A 26,323-nucleotide genomic window follows, 5' to 3' on the forward strand; every position below is an offset into this window, starting at 1 on the left:
ACCTTCCAGTATTTTTTGCTGCTGTTTTTTTACTTCACAAAGCCATTTCAATAGAGAATGTGCTCACTATACTTGATCATACACAATCATCCCACGTTTGTGTGACTTTCACTCATAAATTGAGAAATATGAATGTGGCCTAACAGCCGGCACCGCCAGCTGTGGTTCTGGAGAACCAGGTTAGAGTCCTGCCGTTGGCTGTGGGCTAATCACTTAAACTCCTCTGGTTAAAATAAAATGAAACTGACTTTATGTAGTGCAATCTGGAACTCATGCAAAGTGCTGCTCAATATACAAACGTTTGTGGCATGTGTAGCTGTAGATACACATTCTGTGCTTATCCCTGCCATCTAGCATTGGGTTTGGATGTTTACAACTTGTTTTTGTTCCACAAAGTCTTTTTTAATCACAAGGTATAGACACTCCACCTATTTCTGGTAATGTGCATGGGCATTGGCACCATTGTTAGACCGTTTTTTCTTTGCTGTTGTGTTCTCAGTGAGCTCCGCTTTAACGCCCTGTGGTGTTCTCGTTGGGCCCTCGTATCCGTTCTTTATCGGTTGACTCTGCAATCTTCTTTAATAGTAGTTTTCCCCAATTGTGTATTCCCTCAACTCTGTCCCAAGGTCAACAGCTTTTTCCAGTCTGGGCTCTGCCCCTCCGGCCTACCAACACTTTATCATCCAAGAATGTCCATGTGATGGAAAGGACTCCATTTCGCTTCTCTCTTAAATCAGATGGAAGACCTCATCCAACACACCAACATCCGCTGTGCTCTATATGCTGCAAACAAAGATGCCTGCGCATTAACTACTAGTGTCTCCCAATGACGCTACGCATGGCTGTAAATTTCCCGCTTTAAGCCACAGTTTACACAACACCTCCTAAATGTGCCGTTTGATAGGAGTATCTCTTTGGACCCCAAGTCGATTAGATGCTATAAAAAATCAAGAAGGTCACAGCAAAAGCAATGGGGGCCATCCAAACACCAGCTTCCCTTGCTTTTTTCACCACTCTCAGAGACTTCCACCATTTTTCCCAGACAACAGCAGCAGACTCCTTGATGGGGTTACTGCAGGGGAGGCTGCAAATGAAATATTAGTAGAGACTAAGTAAAGGGCACTGCCCCCAAAGGGGCTGCCCCTCCAAAACAGTGTTGCTTTTGCCCTTGCACCCGTTCATACAACACCTTTCGGGGGAACATTGCAGGGTTACCTGCACCGATGGGCGGAGGTCACCTCCCACCAGTGGGATCTTGACACAGACTGTCTCCGGAACATCGGTGTCTCCTCTTGGAGGAAATACATGTGCTGCTCACCAGGGGGGCCATAGAGACAGGTGTGCTCCCTATCATTTCTAATCCCCAAAAAGAGGTAAGGGGGCACATGCCAAATGTTGCTGACCCTTTTCCAGCCAGATCACAAGGAAGGAAGGACAGTAATGTGCCTACTTGGCGTGATGGCATCCTGCATCGCCATAGTTCCTCACACCAGGTTACACGTGCATCTTTTACAACAGTGTCTACTGATGCGGTAGTTTTAAGCAGAGGGTAATTGAGAGGCTCTAGGGTAGATTTGGGGCTATAAGCATCACTCTTTACAGTGGTGGAATGCTAACAACCTGTTGCAAGGTCGGCCTTTCCTCAACCCAGTTACCCAAGAGACCATCACCACCAATGCCTCGCTCACTGGCCTGGAAGGGGGAAGGGGAGAACAGGGGGGGGGCACCTACAGGACTTCACTATCCAAGGGGCCCGGGTTCGGCACACCAAGCGTTGCACATCAGTCACCTGGAACTGTTAGCTATTCAACGGGCCCTCATGGCATTCCTTCCCGTTATACAGCGGAAGATAGTTCTGGTCCAGATCCACAATATGACTATATTCTACTTCAAAAACAGAAGATAGTTCTGGTCCAGATCCACAATATGACTATATTCTCCTTCAAAAACAGGGGGGAATGCACTCACTCCAGTTGTCTTCTCTAGCCCAGGGCATTTAGCGGCATGTGATAAATCACAGCCTGCATCTGTTGATTCAGTAGATTCCTGGAATGGGCAACAACTTGGCAGACCTACTCAGCAAGACTCGTTAAAAAGTCCACAGATGGAAACTCCACCCCCAACTCCTTCTCCCATACTTCTGTGCTTGGGGTTCCTGCAGAGAGACCTGTTTGCCACTGCTGAAAACGCAAAATGCCTAAGCTTTGTCTCCGGAGTCCCACACCCACAGTCGGTCTACTATGGATGAATTGGTATGGGTTACTTGCTTTCGCTTTTCCGCCTTTCCCACTCCTCCCATTTGTGGTTTGAAAGTTGAGGCAGGCATCCCTCGCTCTCATCCTAGTAACTCCACTTTGGGTCCGTCAGCTCTGGTTCACCTCTCTGCTCAAACTCTCCTTCGCCACTCGCGAGAAGTTCCCCAACCAGCTGCACCTTCTTTCTCAACAGCAAGGCACTCTCAGGCATCCCAGCCCGCAGCAACGGAATCTTTAAATTTTGCTCCTGATGTCATAGAATTTGGCTACCTTAACCTCCCTGCAAAGTGTATGGCCATTCTAAAAGAAGCACGGCAGCCCACAACTAGAGCCTGCTACGCTGCTAAGTGGAAAGGGTTCAGCCATTACTGTCTCTTTAGGTATGTTGAACATTTTGCAGCCTCTACAAAGGACATTGTCTGTTACCTTCTTCTCTTACAGAAGTCGGCCATGCCTATACGTCTATTAGACTTCATTTAACCGCTGTGGCGGCTTACCTTCAGAGCAGGCAGCACACTTCACTTTTCAGAATGACAGTCATTAAGGGTTTCATGGAAGGACTCAAGCGGGTTAACCCACCACAGGCACTCTGTTCTAGTGTTGAACTTTAACATAGTACTCACTAGACTAATGGGTCCTCTTTTTTAATCAATTGATACTTGCTCATTTCATTTTCTTTCTTGGAAGGCGGTTTTCCTTGTGGCCATTGCCTCCCTCGTGTCAGTGAGATAGATACTCGCTCTCACCTTAGAAGAACCTTTCTTTCAGGTGTGCCAAAAATCGAGCCAGTGGAATCAATTCATAAGCTTGTGTGATTTTTTCACAATGTTTTAGATTATTCCATAGATTCTTTAACATTCAAATTATGTCCAACATTGAGGACAACACAAAATAGTGAAATTTTTCAACATGTGAATTACATAAACAGTCATTACAAATGTGTATGATACATCAGTGATTCAAATGCAATTAAATAAACACAAGAAGGTAACTAAAGCACCAGTCCATGAAATCAAAGGTAGCAAAAAGTTGGAGTAGCAAGTCAAAACTTGCAAATCACTATACATTCTCCTGCCTGTATCCACAGCTCTGGGGATCCTATGAATCAAGATAAGGGTGACTGGGGAGGGCAATTAATTAATTAAGTCTTCTCCCTAAGTTATCAAGGTTGGCTTTTCCTGGACCCTGTTGTCAACTCCTTTTCAACCCCATCAGCATTCAGGGGTTTTCATCAGGACTTGGGCCTATGGTGAAATCTATTGAAGAAAGTCAACGAAAGATGAGGTGTGTGTTACTTACACCTATCAACCTAATGGAGGTGTGTTGATTCTCCAATGTTACGCTAAGCACATAAAGTAAAGTACCTTGTACTACGGTTGCAGGATGCACATAGTGTTCAGAAATTTCTGCCACTGGATTTTATTTTATTTTATTTTGAAAGTTTTATATAGCGCGAACAAGATCTTTGCAGATATCAGAGCGCTTTACAAAGAGAGGGTACATGAGGGAGCATAGTCAAACAGGTAGGTCATTAAAGCTAGCAGTACAAATAGGTGGGGTCAAAGCTAATCATGTAAAGCAATAATACAAGTAATACAAATAAGCAACGGGGTCGAACAAGTAGTACAGATGAAGCCTGTCAAGGAATAATGTTGTACGTGAGTGATATGTTTAATATGAATAAAGCTTCCCTATTTATCTTTTATAATCAAAAACGACTTGCCTGCCTCAATGGCCGTTCTTAATTATGCAGGATTGAAGTCAGTTAAGTTGGAATGCCTAATTGGGAAAATAGAAATGTTTATTGTCCCTTACAGTCGTGCCCAATGAACTAGCGCACAATGTGTAAAACATAGTACTCGACGATCTCATTATGAGGTAGTCTTTATGAGATTTGTTTGAAGAGCAAAACCAAACACGCGTGATGTTACAAAAAGCGCATCGCTTACAATGCTTATGGGTCTAGCTGCCACGGACCTTTCTGAGCCTTAGAGACAAGTCTAAAAATTTAAAGAATCCTCATAGGTGGGTTATTAGAGGGGCAGCCGCTTTGTGAACGAATGCGCGTCTCTAAAATGAACTTGCGTGTACATAGAACTTAGTGTATTAGTTGTGACCTGTACATGCTCTAGAGTCTGGCTTCCTCGAGCGCGAGCTCATTACTCATTAAACTTTTGAAAAAGTTTGAAGCGTATTATTTTCTGACGGAGGGCAAGGTCAAATAGTTAGCTAATGCGCAGCTGTAGGGAGACATGAAAGGCGGTTATGAACTCACTGTTTTATTGGTCGTCTTAACACGATCCTGATAGCAGGAACCAAGCCTGTCTCTGCCAATGCTAGAGTAATACGAATATATGATTATTCCACGAAAACAAGTACCACGCATGGCAATACCACGCAAATTTTACTTCGCAAGTGGCTTTACCACGCTGCTTTTTAGAACGTAGGATTTTACTTCGAGAAAAAAAACGTTATGAAACATCTAACGTCCCGTCATTGAAATCTACATAATGATAGTGATAGGCTAAATAAAATATGTCTAACTGCATAACCCAATACATCGATTTTTAAAACAACAAATTACCTTTGCTTTTTAAATTCAGTTTCTTTAATGTGCGCTTAAATATATATACTTTTTAATATAGATTATGTTCTTACCTGCACGCCTTTCACCAGCAGCCCTTACTTCTATCCACCACTGAAACAAGCCTCAAAACACGTCTACCAAAATTAAAGAAGGACTTCTATTATGACGTCTTTTGGGAGGCTCTTTCCTTTAACGTCAGAGGCACTGAATTCCTTTTTTTTAATGTTATTAACCCGCTCGTTTTTTTTTTTTGTTGGGGGGGAGACCCCCCCATACCCACACACGTTGGTCGACTGGAATGATTTTTTGGGGGGGGAGACCCCCCCTCCAGCCCCCCAAGCCCACGCAGATCGTACACGCTGGACGACTGGAAGGAACACCACTTGCGTGGTAAAGACGGTCGTGGAAGGCATACGCGTGGAAAAGACGTTTACGTGGTAAGTGCCTCGTAGTAAACGTCACGCGTAGTATTGCCTTCGTTGTAAATGATGTTTCCCGAGTAATACGGGTGAAAAAGTGAAAGGCAAGACCTGAAGTGGATTTCATGAATCATTTTTTGGGCAGGTGTGTTCTAGGAAATGTATATGCAAGTAGCACCTTCACACCCGTGGAGGTGTCTCCCTTGGCACTGGAATCAAATGCTGTGAATCACAGCCAAGTTCAACCAAAAAAGTTCTCCAAAACAAATGTAGATGTTTATGTTTTTTAATCTTCAAAACATAAATCCATGAAGAATATCAATTTTCTTGGATCTTCTGTCCATAAGACGTTTACAGTGTTGTAACATACATGATCAATGTCGTTTGTAAATATATCGATTCACTGTGCATTTCGGCGCCAGGGCCTTCATCAGAGGAATATCTAAGGTAAAAATGAAATGGATGACTGGAACTATATGGGAATAACCACTGAATAAAGCCATCACCTGAGTTCTGTGTGGGATCCACGGGACATGTGATAAAACGTGAAAGGCTAAGTCACGGACAAAAGCTCGGTGAGTAATAGTAGGTGAAACGTCAAAAACACGTATAAGTGCCGAACAGAAAGTTTAGCATACGATTTAAACAAAACACTTTTGAAATGTTAGCCCGATTGACACAGGTATGTGCACAAGACTAAAAAGTGGTGGTGAAGTTAAACAAAACGGTGCTGTGAAGCTGCCGCGTAGCGAAAGTAAAGAACCATAAACCCTTGAGTGAGCGCTATTTGTTATTTACACTAAAAGGACCTGTATTATAAAAATACAAGCTACGTGCTTATCGATAAACGCTGTTGGTAAGACCAAGATATACGGTGTAACCGGTGGCTTCGGGTCTGTCCGTTAGAGATCAGCAGGCGTTTCACGTAATAGGAGTTGGTGTGGTTAAACGCGGAACTCGCATAGCATGTGGTTCAGGTATTAAAGGGGCAAAACGCGAAGTAAACGTTTGTGTGCGCAGAGCGGTTAATAAAGATATCAAAATGAAAAAATGTAAACAGTGAAAAAAGTGACTCAGCGCTATGCCCAGTGAGGCAAGGAATGGTATATATGATATTAAATCCATAATGTGAATATACATTTTAATGTAGAGGGGATGTGCAAAGAGTAAACCACTAAATTCAATTAAACAAACAACGTTTGCAGAGAGCACAACATGAGATATGGTAAATACTTAAGCACAATGATGTAAACAATGCTCAACAACATCCTGGCACGCAAATATAAAATCAAAAATAACAAGAAAATTCAGTCCTCTCTTTCATCCCGTTGGGCTTCAGGGTATTGAGGTGATAAATCAAGAAATTTTCCCTCATGAGCAACATCTTTTTGTTATCTCTTCCTTCTCGTGGTTCAATTATTTCCAATACGCATGCTTTAATTTGACTTATGTGATGGTTTGCCTCAAGGAAATGAGCTGCGACAACAGATTTTACAGATTTGGTTCTCTTGTTACTCTTATGTTCGTTAAGACGTTTAACATATATGTGGCCCCACTTGCCAGGGTAGTTAGATCTTTTGGGCTGGAGGTGCTGTCCTATGCTGACGACACCCAAATTACGGTCTCTCTCACGTAGCCCGTGAAGGACTCTGCTAGGAATTTCAGGAACTGTATGGAGGCTGTGTCTCGATGGATGATACAGAACTTCCTGAACTTGAACGGGGAGAAAACGGAGGTGCTGATCTTCGGAGGCTGCCAGGAAATCTGGTCAAATGACTGGTGGCCGCCTTCACTTGGGGACTGTCCGCCTCCCCGTCAGTTTGCCAAGAACCTAGGGATGCTAATGGACACTTCACTCTCCTTTGACCGTCAGGTCAGTAGGACTGTTTCAACCTGCTGTGGCATCATTTTCTTTCCCCCGATGCCTGGAAACAGGCTACCGTGGCATTAGTCTCCTCAAGGCTGGACTATTGCAATGTCCTTTATGTGGGCATTAAAAAGAGCCTTATCCACCGTTTGCAAATGGTTCAGAATGCGGCGACGAAGATGGTTCTCAACCTCCCCAGACTTGCCTCGGCCACGTCAGCTAGGAGAAATCTACATTGGCTCCCTATTCAGTCCAGGATCTCGTATAAGATTCTCTGTCTTGCCCATGGGGCCTTCCATGGTCTAGGCCCTAAGGGGATCAGGTCTCTGGGTTAACCTTACTTACCTAGTCGATCTCTTCATTCTTCCAACAAAAATCTTCTCGAAAGTGACAAGGTTCGTGAGAGTGAAATGGGGAGGCAGAACTTTTTCCTCGGTTGCACCCAGGTTATGGAACTCTCTCCCCCCCGAACTCCTAGGGCAACCGTCGCTTGCTCTCTTCCGCAAGGCTTTAAAATCCTGGCTTTTTTCGGAAGCCTATCGGCAATAGTCCACATCAGCTGATTGCATCTCATTTTTGACCTGCCTTGATGCCCTTGGGCTAAGTTGCGCGGTAAAAGTCCCCCTTCATTCATTCATTCAAGACGTATTTTGAGTTTGCTTTCTGTTTGGCCAATGTATGCCATGCCACAGAGGCATTTCAAGAGATATACAACGTTCGAGGTGTCGCAGGTGGCATTAGCCCGTATTGGAATTTTATATCCCTTCATTGGATGTGAAATGAAGTTACCCTGAAGTATATTGTGGCAGTTATTACAGTTCCAACATGGGACGGTTCCTTTGTAAGGTTGAATGTCTTCATCATCACTAGATTGTTTGATGAGTTTATCAATGTTTTTTGATCTGCTGTATGCAAATAAAGGAGTATCTTGAAAAATATTGTTGAAGTCTTGTTCTGTTTGTAAGAGAGTCCAATGTCTTTTAATGATTCTCTTGTATTGTGCGCTAATGATGGAATATTTACTAGCGCATGTGATTCTTGGTTGTTTCTGCGAAATTTGTGTGGACAGTAGTTCAGATCGATTCTTAGTTTTGACTCTGTCACGAGATTGCATCAGAATTTCTTCCGGGTACCCTCTATCACGAAAACGTTGAATCCTTTTTTGGGATTGTTCATCACTCTTATTGGGGTCTGAGACTATTCTTTTGACACGTAAAAGTTGCGAGAGTGGCAAATGCTGTTTAAGAGCTTGTAGGTGAAAACTGTGGTATGATAGAGTGTTGTTGCGGTCTGTAGATTTAATGAATAGATTAGTTTCAAAACCTGTCGCAGTTTTTGTGATTGCCACATCCAAAAAATTGATGGTTTCGTGTTGTATGTCATATGTAAATTGTATGCGGTCATTACATTGATTGAGATCAGCTATGTTAGTTCTCAAGTTAATCTCAGTGCCTTTCCACAAGATATTGAATTCTGGGAAATGTAGTCATGAGTCAAGTGTATTTTGTAGATGGAATGTATGTAAGGAGCACTGGAGTTAGTTTTGACTACAGCCTTGCTACTTCGGACATCTCATTGAGCTCTGTATGCACTGTGTCAAATTTTAAAATAAGGTACGCTTATTTTTTTAATAACAACCTTTCAGTCTCCTCCTCCTCGATGATTGGATGAAATCAAACAGAGTATGGTCCACTTCAAATCTCTATTAGTGTGTGCCTTTTCTACAAAATGGCTCACCATAGGAGCCGTCAATGTTTTATTTTTGATGCGTTATTGGTGTTGTACAATTCTTTGTTTTGCCTCTTGAGTGGTTTTGCCTATGTAAAGCTTTGGACATTGGCACTGTATTGCGTAAACTACATTTCGTGTCTTGCAATTGGTGAATTCATTATGTTGCCAATTCGTCTGGCCATCTGAGAAGGTGTTGCCTTTAATGGTCATGTTGCATACGGAGCAATTCCCACATTTGTGGTGTCCTTGTTTGGGATTGAGATTCAGCATGGAGCGAAGGTTGTCCGTGCGCTTGCTTCCTGAGTCTGTTGCCCGCATAATTTGTTGGCTTATGCTTCGGTTCTTTTTGAGGGCAAATAACGGTTGTCCTGTGTTCTTTATACAGCCTTCAATCAGATGCCAATTGCTTTTAATGATCTTTCTCAAGGGGTTAGTGTATGGTCCGAAGGTGGTTACGCTGACTAAGCGTTCCAATGGTGGCTTCTACTTCTTGACTAGTAGATGTTCTTGGGGGTATACCAGGCTTGTTTCATTGAATGCTTTAAACGTTTTTTGGGATATCCTCTATCTCGTAACTTGGAAGTCAAAGCTTCAGCATGGAGTGCAAAATCCTCTCTTCTTGTGCACTTGCGCCTGATGCGCAAAAACTGTCCATATGGTAGATTGTCTTTTAGATTTTTTGGATGATGACTGGCATAGTGTAGGGCATTGTTCTTGTATGTTGACTTGGTATGCAAAGTTGTAATGAGTCCAGTAGGTGATACCGTTACTTCAACATCTAAAAATGGCAAGCTTTTTTTGCTGAATTGAATGTCTGGGTTGCGATTAGTTAGCCATGTGTGGAATTCCGTTAGCATCTGCTTATTGCCATTCCAGATACAACATACGTCATCGATATAGAGATGCCATTTAACAATTCTTTCTTTATAGGGATTGTTATTGTAAATGAAGTGATGTTCATATCTGGCCATATACAATACCGCCATCTCTGGCGCGAAGGTACAACCTATGTTGTACCTTGTGTGCTAGCTTTTAAATTCACAACTCGCCACGCTGCAGGGCAATCGAGCAGCTTAGTCAGCACAGGTAGCGGATCCTAACGCTGCCGGCTGGCCTCTAACTGAATAATCCTTCAGACGCTACCAGCGCGAGGACTCAGGCCACGCCCCTTTTTAGGCCACGCCCCCTTGCGCGACTACAAAACACTGAATACAAGCACCAGATAGTCCATTGACCACACTCCTGAGGCGGAAGCCGGGAGAGCATATAGCGATTTAAAAAAAAAAACTTTCTATTTGTCACTTATTCTTGTGTGCTAGCTTTTAAATTCACAACTCACCACGCTGCAGGGCAATCGAGCAGCTTAGTCAGCACAGGTAGCGGATCCTAACGCTGCCGGCTGGCCTCTAACTGAATAATCCTTCAGACGCTACCCGCGTGAGGACTCAGGCCACGCCCCTTTTTAGGCCACGCCCCCTGACCTCCCCCTCAGCAACCGCTTATATAATGTGCCTCGGCCGGAAGCGCAGCGGACGAGCGCAGCGGGAGCGCCGAAGGCGCGCCTAAGGCAAGCCCGTCTGCGCCCGACCGAGCCCTGAGCCCACAACCCCTGCCGCATCTACCCAATTACTCATCAAATACTCCCAAGAATCTCTGCATCAACTCAGAGACCTTTCACATACCATTACCCCGGAGGATGTACATTCACGATGTCCTCATTGTTCCTATAGGTTTACCCCTTTTTCCCCCCCGAACCTATTTGCCTCGGGATGGCCCTGCTTAACTGCAGATCCCTTCCGAAGCATCAGACCGAAATTAACTTACTTCTGACAGACTCAGACATCGACGTCCTTTTCCTAACAGAAACCTGGCTCTCATCAGGTTCGGAGCCAGACATTATTCAAACTTTACCACCTGGCTACCTCATAAAATCCCACAACAGACCCACGGGTACTGGAGGGGGTTTAGCGATCATATATCGCGACTACCTGTCTTGTCAGTTTAAAGACAGCCCCATCTTAGACTGCGAAAATGTCAATTTTTCCATACACCGGCCTCCGTCTACCACGCTATCCGGGATACTAATCTACCGTCCCCCTGGACCGGTAGGGCGCTTTATTAACTCCCTAATCGACGCTATCTCCTCCCTCGCTTGCGTGGCCTCGAACTTTACAATCCTTGGAGATTTAAATCTCCACTTCGACGACCACGCTAACAAACTTGCTGCTGATCTTAAAGCAGACCTAGGCTCCGTAAACCTACAACTTCGAAACAATGTACCTACTCATATGAAAGGACATCTGCTAGACCCCATTTTCTCCAACCTCACCAGATTGTCAGTACAACCCCCTATGCCCCTCCCCTGGTCAGACCATTTTTTAGTTCCTTTTAAACTTCAATTATCAGTGAATAAGTTGGAAATACCCCTTCTCCAGCTTCCCTCCCGCCCATGGAAAAATGTGGACACTAACTCCTGGGCACTAGCACTTTCCTCTACCATGCCCAGCTCCTTCCAGAGCTGATGTCCAATTGCACGAATGGATCAACGATTCTCTTAATTCAATCCTGCCACTCAAATCTCTTCCAACTATTAGGAAATCTGCCAAACTCCCGTGGATTACTCAGGAATTACGCGACCTAAGAAAAAAATGCAAAGCGCTAGAGCGCCAATGGAGAAAAAACCGGACTACGGAAGATAAAAGAGAGTACAGAGCCCATATTAGACTCTATAAAAATTCTATAAAAACAACGCAGGCCACCTTTTTCGAGAAAAAAATAGCTTCAGCGGCCAACTCCGCAAAAGAGACCTACCGTATTGTACATCTCCTCACCAAAATTCAGGACCCACCACCTACTCCAGATCTGGAGGGCGTAAGATGTAACCAGATGGCCGAGTTCTTCTCAGCAAAAATCGATAAAATTCTGACCTCCCTAACGGCCCCCTCACCCACACAAGCCTGCATTAACCCCTCCCCTCTCCGAGAGGCCCCCTGCCTACGCACCTTCCCCCAAATCACCACAGAGATGTTTTTATCCATCTTACATACGGTAAAAAGTGGTGCCCCGTCAGATCCAGCCCCGATCAGTAAGCTCAAACTGGTTGCCTCTACGGTAGCTCCCCCTCTTACCAACCTCATTAATGCCTCTTTCAAATCAGGCTCGGTCCCGGCCAATTGGACAAAAGCTACGGTCAAGGCTCTTCTAAAAAAACCACAGCTAGACCCCATGGAGCCATCTAACTTTAGACCCATTTCGCTGCTGCCTGCCATCAGCAAAATTGCCGAGCGCGTAGCCAACCAGCAACTCTCCACATTTCTGGAAGTTAATCATCTGCTTCGCCACTCACAGACAGGGTTCAGACCGGGACAGGGTACTGACACTGCACTGTTAGCCGTGGTCGAAGAAGCTAGGAGCATCATGGACGCAGGAGGGTCAGTGGCAGTGATCCTCATCGACCTGAGTGCCGCCTTCGACACGGTGGACCATGCAACCCTTGTCCACCGACTTGGTCTGATAGGAGTAGCGGACTCCGCCCTAGCCTGGATTAAATCCTTCCTGGAAGATAGATCCTTCCAAGTGTCAGATGAGTATGCCACTTCCAATGCCCAGCCACTCCAGTGTGGGGTTCCACAGGGATCTTCCCTGAGCCCCACGCTTTTTAATGTTTACATGGCCCCTCTCGAGGACGTTGTAACACCTTTTGGCATCAAAACTATAATGTACGCCGATGATACCCAGCTGGTTGTTTCCCTCAACCAATCAAGCAATACCCTCTCCAATCTATCCGGCTGTCTAGAGAAGGTGTACCAGTGGATGTGTGACTCCCGGTTAAAACTAAACGGGGATAAATCGGAAATACTTCTCCTGGGAAATCCAAATAAGATCCCCACATCCCTTCCCTGGCCACCATGCATGGGAACGCCACCAACCCCCAAATCCGAAGTTAAAAGTCTGGGTATCTGGCTAGACCAGGATCTCAGCTTCAAGACCCAGGCCAGAAAAACCGCAGGAACTTGTTTCGGCCTCATCAAGATGTCACGAAAGATCCTCCATCTGATCCCCCCAATCCAGAAAACTCCTGATGCAGGGGCTAGTGAACTCCAGACTAGATTACGGCAACGTGCTGTATCTGGGGGCTCCAGCCTCTGTAGTCCACAGACTGCAGTGCGCACAGAATGCGGCTGCCAGAATCCTGACTGGAACTAAAGCGAGGTGTTCGGCCAAACCAGCTCTCAGAAGCCTGCACTGGCTGCCAGTGAAAGAACGGGTCACGTTCAAAACCTTGTGTATTTCCCACAGAATAATGCACGACGAAGGCCCCCCCATTCTGAGACCACTAATGAAACCGCACCAGTCCAGCAGACAACTAAGATCTAACTCCCTCGCTCTCGCCAGCGTCCCAAGGATTAGGAAGGCCAGAACCGGCGGTCGCCTGTTCTCTTACAACGCCCCCAGATTGTGGAACTCCCTCCCACTTTCCCTGAGGCGAGAACACAATCACCTTAGTTTTCGGAAACAACTAAAAACCTGGCTCTTCCCATGATCACCGCTCCCTCTGCTCCCCCTCCTTTTTTTATGGTTACTAGCGCTGGGATGCCCTAGGGTAGCTATGCGCTCTATAAATCCCAACTCAACTCAACTCTATGGCTGTCCCTTTGATTTGTATGAAGAAGTCCTCATCAAATTTAAAGTAGTTCCTTCGTAGGGACAATGATGCAAGTGGAAGGATGAAATCCGTCGGAACTCGATGGGGTCTCAATCTCTGTTCCAAATAAAATTCAGTGCCATTAAGAGCATCGTCTTGTGGGATTTGAGTTTATAAAGAGGCCACAGCCATTGTTACTAGGATGTGGCACGTTGGATCAAATTGAAACCCTTCTGTCTAGTCTCTAGGGATCAGAAAAGTCTATGGCAGCTAGACCCTAACCATTGTATGCGTTGCGCTTTTTAAAGCATCACACGTGTTTGGTTTTGCTCTTCAAACAAATCTCATAAAGACTACCTCATAATGAGATCATTGAGTACTATGTTTTACACATTGCGCCCTAATTCATCTGGCACGATTGTAAGGGACAATAAACATTTCTATTTTCCCAATTAGGCATTCCAACTGAACTGGCTTCAATCCTGCATAATTAAGAATGGCCATTGACGCAGGCAAGTCGTTTTTGATTATAAAAGATAAATAGGCACGCTCCTTTTCATATTAAACATATCACTCACGTACAGCATTATTCCCTGACAGGCTCCACCATTAAATCTAGTGCCAGAAATTTCTGAACACTATGTGCATCCTGCAACCATAGTACAAGGTACTTCTCTTTATGTGTGTATTGGGGGATACCAACCTAATATGGGCGCACTACCTTAACTTCAGGGTACAAGCCGTAATTATTAGCAATAATCCAGAGGTGCTTCTAGAGGAAAGATGCGTATCCTACATCTACAGCTTCATATGAAGCAACAATACATACTATAGTCTCTGAGCACACCCACAATTCATATGTATAATTCAAACAAAAATATGGCAAGCAACTCCAATCTCCAGGAGCCGGAGTAATGTATATATTCTCCAAAGTCAATGCGCAAATGAATCCACTTTCAGAATATGAAGTCCATGTAATTTATTCCACAAGTTGATTAAACCAGCCAACACGTGTTTCGTCGTGCATTAAATAATACTTCGACTTCTTCAGGGCTGTAATCAAACAAAACATTTTCCATAATCAATATTATTATTTATCTTATCACTGATTCAAGATGTGGGATAGTCCCAACCACCATCTAGTCAAGTAAAAGCCTGCAGAGTGAAGGGTTTGGAGTGTGAAAATAAATATTCAGAGAAACCCATCCAATTTCAGTAGTCACCGTTTGTGAAAAGAAAGGATAACCCTATCACCAAGATGTATGAACAAGGTAAGGGTAAATATATCACCTCTTTATCTGTCAGTATTCTCTCATTCAAATGTAATCCTCACAACTTCCACAAAATCATCAATCTGAAAAAATAGAAAATTCTCAAAATAGTGTACACCATGAATACCGTCTCTTCTATCAAACAAACCACTGAATATTCTACACTAGGATCCAAACAGAAATTATTTGCCAGCTTTAAATTAAGCATAAACCCCCTATGTTCCTAATAAATTAGGTTTACCTTCCAATTCTCCTCACAATTCCTCCAGCAATATACCAATTATCTTTCGCTCCATTCATCTACAATTTCCACTGAAATCAAAATAAATAAATTATATTCAAGTTTATTGCTGGTTGGAATTGATACGTAACGTGAATCCTATAGCACTCACACAGTAAATATCATCTGGTGAGTGTTCTTGTTAAGCAATCTCTGAAACTTCAAGTAACCTCTGTATTCAGAACAACAAAATTGGCACATGTTACTCCCTAGTTTATGGTCCATATACCAAAACTAATATGTATACCATCAAGCGAGTAAACGAGTCTGACTCCGTTATACAAATCTAATGAAAAAGTTGGGAATACCCACATATAAAACCACTTCTACTCACCAATGGTAAGTATTCAAATAAATTGTACACAGGATCGTCGTCTTCTTATAGTTCAAAATACGGTTATCTGTGTCAAAATAATGACTCAATAAGATAACCCATAAAAAATTAATATTATTACTCCAAATAAGCCATGTTATACCACACTCACCACTTGTCGATTTCTCCAAATATCTCGACTCCCTAGAATATATATGTAAAGAAACGGCAATTATTATCTTACACCGTTTAAGTTTCGTCTCAATACGACCTCAGTCAGCGTGACTACAAGTTTACCTGTGTTAAGTTAATTCTCTGCATATCCTACTGTCGTCCGATCTGTCCAAATCTTGGCGTCTAGCATGGGCGCCATCTTAAAGCAGCCTTATATATGCTTTCGTGTATGCGCCATCTTGTAATATGTTCGTATTATTTATTTTAACATATAAACATCTTCCTGCCCATGTAAACGGGCCAAGTACTATCTACAAACCGATATCATACATCTGTATATATGTGATATATATCATTTTATAAAACATTAGCTTTACTCAAATTCCCAGTATCGGCGACCAGAATAGGCGCCATGTTGGAACTTCCTCAAATATGCTTGCATACACGCGGCTTCTTGTAGTGTCTCAGTACCATTCTCAAACGTATAAGCATACTGATACTCGTGTGAATGGTCAGTATATATACTAGCAGTCCAATATTAAGCATATATACATAAGTGATGCATCAAGTTTACAAGCACGTTGACTGACTCAGAATACATTAAAATTACTTATTATATCTGTCCAATTTTCCTATTCCAACCGTGTCACCAAAATCATTCCTAATTCAATATCTGACCCTGTGCTCCACCATAAATCCCGGGATAGTGCACCAACTTGTTAATATAAATTTATGTACACACGTCACATGATAGAACCAATATGTGTATATATCTTGTGCCATAGGAATGGGTGAGTAGGGTTCATGAAGGGCGAGTGTTAAGCCAGTTAGCCAGAAAAGAGGCAACCGAGAGTGCAAAGTTATCTCTGTCCTAACAATATCATTACATCATCAAACATAAAATAATCCAATGGTAAGCGTAATCAAATCCTAGGGAACAAAAGTCCCTGTACAGTCTAGTATCAGAACTCCGCCAGAGATCCACAGTAGGCATATCATAATTGCAATCTAAACCCAGTGGTAAGCTCTATATTGTTCTGAGATCAGCTCAAATATTATTCATTGCCCAAGAAGTACTGGTACTCATTATCAATGTTAAGCCCCTGTTGGACCGATTTCAATCTCATTATCCATAGTACTTCCCTGCGCCTGAGTTTCAAAGTTCTGTTACCTCCCCTGGGATCCTGAGGAACATGTTCTATTGCATGGTAACAAAATTGATGATCTCCCTGATTGTCTATGTTTTGTACAAAATGAGCAGCTATTGGGTACCTGGTGTCCCCATTCTTCCAGGCCCTAATATGCTCCATCATCCTATCTCTAAGTCTTCTTATCGTGCTGCCCACATAGATCTGTCCGCATGAGCAGACAATGGTATATACAACAAAGGAGGTTTCACAATTAATAAAAGTATCTATTTCGTACACTGCTGAGTTATTGTAACTGAAACTCACAATCTTTTTACAAGCCCATCTGCAACAATTGCATCGCCCACATTTATGGAATCCTTTAGTTAAGTACCTGGGCCAGATCTCTCTATTCCTAATAGGATAGCTCGGGCTTAAGTCACTTGCTAAGGTTCTACCTTTCCTGAAGGTCACAGCCGGTCTCTGTCCAATATGTGCAGTTAAATCTTTATCAGCTACCAACAAGTGCCAGTGTCGATTCAAAATAGAGTATAATTTATTAGACTCTGTGTTGTAATTGGTAACTAGGCGAACCTGTCGTTCTTCCTTCTCTATGGTCTCCTTATCCTTTAAGGTATAGGATCGTTCAAGTTTACACACACGTTTTTTCGCCTTATCAATGTCTGTCCGTTGGTAACCCCTAGCTAGAAATCTGCATGACATATCCTGTACTGTATCTTTAAATTCTTCATTCTCCGAACAATTTCTCCTTGCACGGACCATCTCTCCATATGGGATGGATTTTATCTGAAAATTAGGGTGGCAACTCTTAGCATGTAATAATGAATTACAACTGGTTTCCTTTCTGTACATCTTGGAACACAACTTATTTCCCTTGATATATAGCTCAACATCCAGAAAATAAATTTTCTCCTTGTCATATTGTGTCGTGAACCTCAAGTTAACATCATTGCTGTTAAGGTATTCAAAAAAACATAGAAGGTCATCAAGGCTGCCGGTCCAGATCATGAGACAGTCGTCTATGAAACGACCCCAATATTGAATATATTCAATCCACCTGACCCCACGACGACCCCAGATCCACTCCGCCTCGAACCACCCCATGAAAAGGTTGGCAAAAGACGGAGCAAACCTGGAGCCCATCGCTTCATGAACCCTACTCACCCATTCCTATGGCACAAGATATATACACATATTGGTTCTATCATGTGACGTGTGTACATAAATTTATATTAACAAGTTGGTGCACTATCCCGGGATTTATGGTGGAGCACAGGGTCAGATATTGAATTAGGAATGATTTTGGTGACACGGTTGGAATAGGAAAATTGGACAGATATAATAAGTAATTTTAATGTATTCTGAGTCAGTCAACGTGCTTGTAAACTTGATGCATCACTTATGTATATATGCTTAATATTGGACTGCTAGTATATATACTGACCATTCACACGAGTATCAGTATGCTTATACGTTTGAGAATGGTACTGAGACACTACAAGAAGCCGCGTGTATGCAAGCATATTTGAGGAAGTTCCAACATGGCGCCTATTCTGGTCGCCGATACTGGGAATTTGAGTAAAGCTAATGTTTTATAAAATGATATATATCACATATATACAGATGTATGATATCGGTTTGTAGATAGTACTTGGCCCGTTTACATGGGCAGGAAGATGTTTATATGTTAAAATAAATAATACGAACATATTACAAGATGGCGCATACACGAAAGCATATATAAGGCTGCTTTAAGATGGCGCCCATGCTAGACGCCAAGATTTGGACAGATCGGACGACAGTAGGATATGCAGAGAATTAACTTAACACAGGTAAACTTGTAGTCACGCTGACTGAGGTCGTATTGAGACGAAACTTAAACGGTGTAAGATAATAATTGCCGTTTCTTTACATATATATTCTAGGGAGTCGAGATATTTGGAGAAATCGACAAGTGGTGAGTGTGGTATAACATGGCTTATTTGGAGTAATAATATTAATTTTTTATGGGTTATCTTATTGAGTCATTATTTTGACACAGATAACCGTATTTTGAACTATAAGAAGACGACGATCCTGTGTACAATTTATTTGAATACTTACCATTGGTGAGTAGAAGTGGTTTTATATGTGGGTATTCCCAACTTTTTCATTAGATTTGTATAACGGAGTCAGACTCGTTTACTCGCTTGATGGTATACATATTAGTTTTGGTATATGGACCATAAACTAGGGAGTAACATGTGCCAATTTTGTTGTTCTGAATACAGAGGATACTTCTCTTTATGTGCTTAGCATAACAATGGAGAATCAACACACCTCTATTAGGTTGATAGGTGTAAGTAACACACACCTTATCTATCTTTGACTTTCTTCAATAGATTTCACCATAAGACTTCACTACGTCCACGTCCTGATGAAAACCCCTGAATGCTGATGGGGTTGGAAAGGCGTTGACAGCAGCATCTGGGTAAAGCCAACCTTGATAACTTAGGGAGAAGGCTTTATTAATTCCCCTCCCCAGTCACCCGTATCTTGATTCTTAGGATCCCCAGAGCTGTGCATACAGGCAGGAGAATGTATAGTGGTTTGGCAGTTTTGACTTGCTACTCCGCCTTTTTGCTACCTTTGATTTTACCTTTAATTACCTTTTTGTGTTTATTTAATTGCATATGAATCACTAATGTATCATACACATTTGTAATGACTGTTTATATGTGTTAATTGTTTATGTAATCCACATGTTGAATAATTTCACTATTTTGTGTTGTTCTCAATGTTTGACATCATTTGAATGTTAACGAATCTATGGAATAATCGAAAACATTGTGAAATAAATCCCACAAGCCTATGAATTGATTCCACTGGCTCGATTTTTGAATAAGCTCTAAATAGTAGCTACTGGATACGTTGGAGTATATAACCATTGGTAGTCCCATACAGTTAGCTTAGGACCCAAGCCTTCTTTAGGTTTCAAACTCTAAATCAGGTCCTAAGTCGGCTCACAGCCTACAGGAGCATGAAAAATGCTTCCGCCCGCTGGGAACGGACCTGAAAACAGATGAAACAATTGCTCGCTTGCAGGGAGCAGCATTTTTTGTTGTTCCCTGCTCGTGGAAGTAATGCCGGTGGAGGCAGAGAACTGGCTGGAACCGCTGGGGCTCCCCTCGTGGCCTTCAATAAAGAAGAGGGTGCCCCGGGTGGACTCCAGGACACCCACCATATACTGGCCAGGTTCCAAGGGATAGGGGTTTCCGGGCGGAATAGTGGCCAGGGGAGGGGGCCTGCGTGACCCCCCTTCCTCTCCAGACAGTGGCCAGGCCCGAGAGATGGGGCGTCTCCCCAATTATTAAAAAATGAGGCCCTGGAGTTGGGGTCCTTCAAGGCAATATTGGCAGTGGGAGAGAGGCTATGTGCCCCCCATCCCTTATACATAGGGCTGGACCCCAGGAGATGTGATCCCGGGGCCAGAAATTGTCCTGTGGAGGGGGGCTGGATGCCTCCTCCCTATTTATAATAAGTCCAGTTCTCTGTGAGATAGGGTCCCCTGGGGTGGAATATGACCCGGGGAAGGTGGTCATGTATCCCCCTCCCCTTCTAAATATGGGTGTGCCCTGAAAGATAGGGTCACAGGGGCCAGAAATATGGCCCAGGGAGGAGGGGCCACGTATCGCCTCCCCAAAACACTTTGGTAGGCCATGGTGTTTGGGGTGCCTGGGGCTGAAATTGGCCCTATGAGGGGAGCTGTGTGCTCCGCTCCCAGCTTGGCTGCCTTTGGGGTGGTTAGCAACAACCCCCTGCTGTGTTAAAACAAATAGAAATTCACTGAAAAGATTACAGGTACGTTATAGTTGGGAAATAGAATTGAACAAAACATAGAAATTCACTAAAATAACAAGGGTTACATGGAGGTAATAGTTAGATTCAGAATTTGCCCACACAAAACCATAGAAATTAGAGTAAGTGCTCGCGAGTAACTATAACTTTTACCCTGATGTAACTATAACTCACCCCCTCTTCATGCACTGCTAATTACCCCACATATTACATCACTTTTTATTAAATAATATTTTTCACTGCAGCATTCGCAGTAAAATTGATGGCAAAATTGTGCATTGCGGGGTGCAAGTTGTAGTTACCTTAGGGCACGAGTAGGTAGGTCGAGAAAGTTTGTGGTTCTGCAAACTGGGTTGTGGTTCTAAAAAGTTTGGGAAGCACTGTTCTATAAAGGTTAGGAGGCACTAGTCTAAAGAGGACTCGGATAAAATGCATATACATAAGCTTCAGCTGCGACAGTTTGCCATGGTTTGAGAAAAGACCTGAAAGACATTCAGTCTTTAATGGCTAATCGATCAACTATCACTAATAAATTAATCAATCTAGTTTTACAAATAAACAGTCAGCAAAAAGAACCCCGTCTGGAAAGAAGAATGACGTCACACAGTTGGATCTCGGGCTTCTGTGGAATTTTCTTCAGCGACAACTTCGGAAAAACCGATATAAATTAAGAATGTGCACAAGTCCGTCTCACAGGAAGAAAAGACTAGGAGGAAGGGTGTATGGTTGGAAAGCAGGACACTTTGTAAGGTAGTACCTTCAGCTGAAGGGAAACAAGAATGTCTGACTTTAATTTGACACGGTTGGAATAGGAAAATTGGACAGATATAATAAGTAATTTTAATGTATTCTGAGTCAGTCAACGTGCTTGTAAACTTGATGCATCACTTATGTATATATGCTTAATATTGGACTGCTAGTATATATACTGACCATTCACACGAGTATCAGTATGCTTATACGTTTGAGAATGGTACTGAGACACTACAAGAAGCCGCGTGTATGCAAGCATATTTGAGGAAGTTCCAACATGGCGCCTATTCTGGTCGCCGATACTGGGAATTTGAGTAAAGCTAATGTTTTATAAAATGATATATATCACATATATACAGATGTATGATATCGGTTTGTAGATAGTACTTGGCCCGTTTACATGGGCAGGAAGATGTTTATATGTTAAAATAAATAATACGAGCATATTACAAGATGGCGCATACACGAAAGCATATATAAGGCTGCTTTAAGATGGCGCCCATGCTAGACGCCAAGATTTGGACAGATCGGACGACAGTAGGATATGCAGAGAATTAACTTAACTTTGATCCAAAAAGCTTCCCTCTGAAGGAGGATTTTAGAATTGTCGACTCCTGGAGAACGTTGTATTTGTTCAATAATCTGAAATTTGATCTGTGCAATTGAATGGCGTGCTTCCGCCCAATGTGCGGCCAAACTTGAGGTCATACTTTTGGTGCAAATTCTACTTTTGTGCTCAGATAGCCTAATCTTTATTTTCCTCTCAGTTTTTCTGACATAAAGAAGCCCGCACGGGCATTTGATCATGTACACAACATGCTCTGAGTTACAGTTAGTGCTGTGTTGTAATCTAATTTTGGCTCCTGTTCTTGGATGTAAAAGAAATTCTCCTTGGATTACATTATTGCAATTTTTACAATTCCAGCATTTGCTTGTGCCCTTTGTTGAGCGTGCTGACTCAGTTGATACTGCTCGTGTTTTCTATGTTAAGAGGTCTTTCAAATTCTGTGCCCTTGTGTAGGCTAACAGTGGTTTTTCAAGGAATAATGACCCAAAGTCACTCTCTGTCTTTAGAATTTCCCATTGTTTCATGATGATCCGTTTAATGTCTCTAGATGCTGTTGAGTATTTTGAGACAAATACCATTCGGTTTATAGATTCCTTAGGTTTCTTAACCAGCAATTATTCTCTTGGTGTCACTCTAACTTTCTCCAATTGTGTTTCCAAAAGGGAATCAGGATATCCCCTGTTTATGTAGTTTAACTTTTGTTGCTGTAATATTACATCACATACTGTATCATCAAATGAAATCCGTCTTGTTCTCAAGAACTGCGATACTGGCAGATTCTTAATCAAAGACGGAGGATGGAAACTCGTACACAAAAGAGCATTGTTTTTATCCGTCGGACTTTTGAACATTCGAGTCGAAATTTTACCAGCCTCCAGTTCAATCAATACGTCCAAGAAAGATACAGATTTCTTATTGATGTGATAAGTAAATTGAATTCTGGGATCCACCAAATTTAAAGCATGAATGTTAGCCAACAGTGTAGACTCTGAGTTGTTCCAAATCAAAAAAATATCATCAATGTACCTCCGAAAAAATATCAAGCCTTCTTTCCAAGTCACGTCCGACAGTACTCGTGAACTTGGTGGATTGGAGATGGTTTTGCGCTTATGATGGTTTGAACAAGTGAGTGGTATTCAGTGAAACATGCTAGTTTTCGAAAGTTGTTCCAGAGATGAGTTTGTGGTATAGTCTTTTGTTTAGGTCTACTTATGGCAATCCGTCGCTTTCAGGAGTGTTAGCATGATTTAGGTATGTGGAGTTTCTTTGGAAATAGTCGCGCTGAAAGTCCACTTTCTATGTTGAGTTCACGGGATACGTTATTACGCATCGCCGTCTTCGTATGACAAATGGCAGCTAGCATTTGGTAGAGTACAGCGGAATCGGCCGAACAAACGTACATCGTCCGAGAGTTTTCATTTGAGGTGAGCAAATCGGGTTGTTAGAATGCGAGGATGGGATTGTTTGTGAACTCGCACTAAGATTGCTGTGTTTGTCACCTCACAGGATTGGAGAGCATTTGGCGTATGGTGACCACTCGGAAATAGGTGCTGTTCCTTAGTATAGGTGAGCCAACATTTCCTTCTGATTGGGAGTGCATCGATAAGTATAAGCTTTCAATTGATATTGAAATTTGTGTTTGAAATTGGTTACAGAGCTGTTCTCATCGTATCTACGCGCCATTATTGACTGAGAGTGGGACTATGTCGAAAAATGAAATTGTCATGTTTACACCTACCCGCTTTTGAGGTGAGGAGGGACTAGATTAAGTATGTACGTTGGATTTTTTGATAATATCGCACCCTCAATTATTTCAGTGTTTCACAGGTTCGATTGATGTGCCATTTGTTCAGTAGAACGCTTGATTGGTTACCATCAGCACGAGGAGAGTACTGTATTAAGCTGTGCGGCTTCAAAATCCTGTTCTCTGTCAGCGGTAACAGTGATGCCCATTATTATTGTTTTTGTTTTCAGAATCACTAGGAGTGTTTCTGAAGTATCGTTGTGTATATGGATTCCTCACCAACTGGCAGGTTGTCTGCGTTCGGCTTTATTTATATTTAAGGTTTATGGTTTAAAAGGTATTTCATTTAGAGCTCATTTTTACCAATTTGTGTTGTAGACATTGACAGATCTTACGGTCAGACCTATTACAAGAATTTAGTAAGTGTTGTGATATACAGAGACACTTGGTTCACTGGTGGTGGAGGTTGCACAATTTTTGTGATTGTGTATGTTCGTCTGTTTGATACTAACAGAGCATGCTATAATTTGTGTGCATTATATGAACATGTTTCCTTTTTTCTTTTTCAACAGATAACCCCTGACGAAGGGACCTAGTGTCCCGAAATGCATTGGGTTGTAACCAATTTGAAATATTTACATTTGATTGTGAATCTCTTTGTATGTGTACATTGTATGATGATGTAATCATACTGATTATTATAGTGAATTTGGTGATACTAGGATGAACACAGTCCATTTTGTATGTGAAAAATTTGAAATTAAATAGGTTTTTACAATATGATTATGGTTTAAAATTGTTGTTGCATGCTGGAGTCCCAGTTGCTATTTTGGGGCTAGGCCGCTTTAATTGATGTAGACATATGCCGAGCAGGCATAATTCCAGCACAGCACACTTATCGCACAAAACATTATTAATGTAGTACCTGATTGCGCTTTTCACCCACATTCATCAATGGTTAGAGCGACAGACCCTGGGCTCAATTTCCTCGGACCTGATCATTCTCGCCTCGTGCCTATTCTAATCATGGGTCCCACTCTGCATCTCTGGGCAATAGCTTGCTTAATCTCCACACCGGCCCCAACAGCGCTGGGATGCCTGACTTTACCTTGGGGGTGCCCAGGAGTGGACATTTCACAGGGAAAAGCCAGGAAGGGTTCCACAGCGTTATGCGTGCAGCGCCAGGAAACCCCGGTTATGGTATAAGTGCGCTTTAAAAGTACAAATTAATTTTATTTCATTTCATTTTCTTGGACGAAGTTCATGATATACCCGCTTGAAGGAAGAAGAAGCCCGAACCCACCAAAAGGAATGTGTGCCACTCTCTTAACATCGGGAAAATTCTGTGAAGAAACCAAGAAATTTATAATGGCAACAAACTTGGGTGATTGTATATTATTCTAGGAAAGCCATGGCTTTTCCAACACAATCCTTTGGTTGACTGGATATCATATAGTGTACAGTACACTTAGAATTAATGCAAGGATTATTGTTTCCCAAAAGAGTTGTGAATCAATTCTGAATGCAATAGAAGGGAAAAGCAATATCCCAAAATTCTACTCTGACTTTCAAGGTGTGTTCAGTGAAAAAAGTGCTGACACCTTACCTCCCGAGAGGTGATATGATTGCTCTGTGAGCAAATTTTTGATCCAAAGATCCCACACATTTTGGTTTATCCATTAAAAAGAAAGGAGGAAGAACATCCTAATAAGAATTTAGGCAACGGTGTCATTAGACCTTCTTCTTCCGCAACAGATGCACCTATATTTTTTGCTTCAAAAGCCAATAGTGATTTAAGACCGTGTGTTGACTTTTGAAAACTGAATGCTATCAGTGTGAGGCACTGATACCCATTACTATTGATCTCTGTCTTATCGGACCAGGCTCGCTCTGCAAAAGAATTCACTAAAGTAGACTTAGGATGGGCTTGTAATATGATCATGGGGTAATATGAAGCGGGAGTTGAGTGGAAGTCTGCTTTCAATGCTAGATGGACACATTTCAATTATCTAGTTATGCCATTTTGCTTGTACAGGACTCTTGCCTTTTATCAACGCTTAGGTTATTGCATCTTCCAGGAAATATGGGATACACGTGTGCTTGTATATATACATGATATTGTGATCCCTTAAGTTTTGGAAGAGCATAGGCATAATGTTTTGGCAGTTCTACGGGCCCAATCTTACTATTCCAAATTAGACAAATACATCTTTGACACAGAATCTTAAGCATTTTTAGGCTTCATACTATCAGATCAAGGTATTAATATGTATCCCCACAATGTTTAAGCAGTGGTAGAATGGCCCTAACCACACATGAAGATTTCTGTTTACAAAATAAATCTTCACTAGTTTCAGCACTTTTTCTATACCCTTGCTTCACTTTGTTAAACCTGGCTATTGAAAGTTATTCCAACATCTTCCTAATGTTATTGTCATTCTGTTGGATCACAGGGATATTGGTAAACAAAAGTAACTGTTCAAATGTAGTAAGCTGTTTAGACTAAACCATCTATAGGTGATGAAGATTTCACTGTTGGCCTAAATTGTGCCATTGACACATTTGTGCTTTGTGGCAAGAAAACCATTGGTCGTTTTCCATACACAGAGAGGCCCGTATTTTGGTGTTTCTTTCATTAAACGTTTTCTGATATATTTAAAATAGTGGCCATGTTACATTAGCACATATATATGAATTGTTTTAAATGTGCACACTTACTGTGGTACTCTGC

General features: G+C 42.3%; 1 protein-coding gene across 4 annotated transcripts in view; it reads left to right on the forward strand.

Annotated features, from left to right (window-relative positions):
* Window positions 1–26,323, forward strand: part of CHPT1 (choline phosphotransferase 1) — a 492,288-nt gene that overhangs the window by 263,371 nt on the left and 202,594 nt on the right. The gene's annotated exons all lie outside the window — the stretch shown is intronic.

This window comes from Lissotriton vulgaris, chromosome 1_1 (genome assembly GCF_964263255.1).
Source record: "Lissotriton vulgaris chromosome 1_1, aLisVul1.2, whole genome shotgun sequence".
Taxonomy (NCBI): domain Eukaryota; kingdom Metazoa; phylum Chordata; class Amphibia; order Caudata; family Salamandridae; genus Lissotriton; species Lissotriton vulgaris.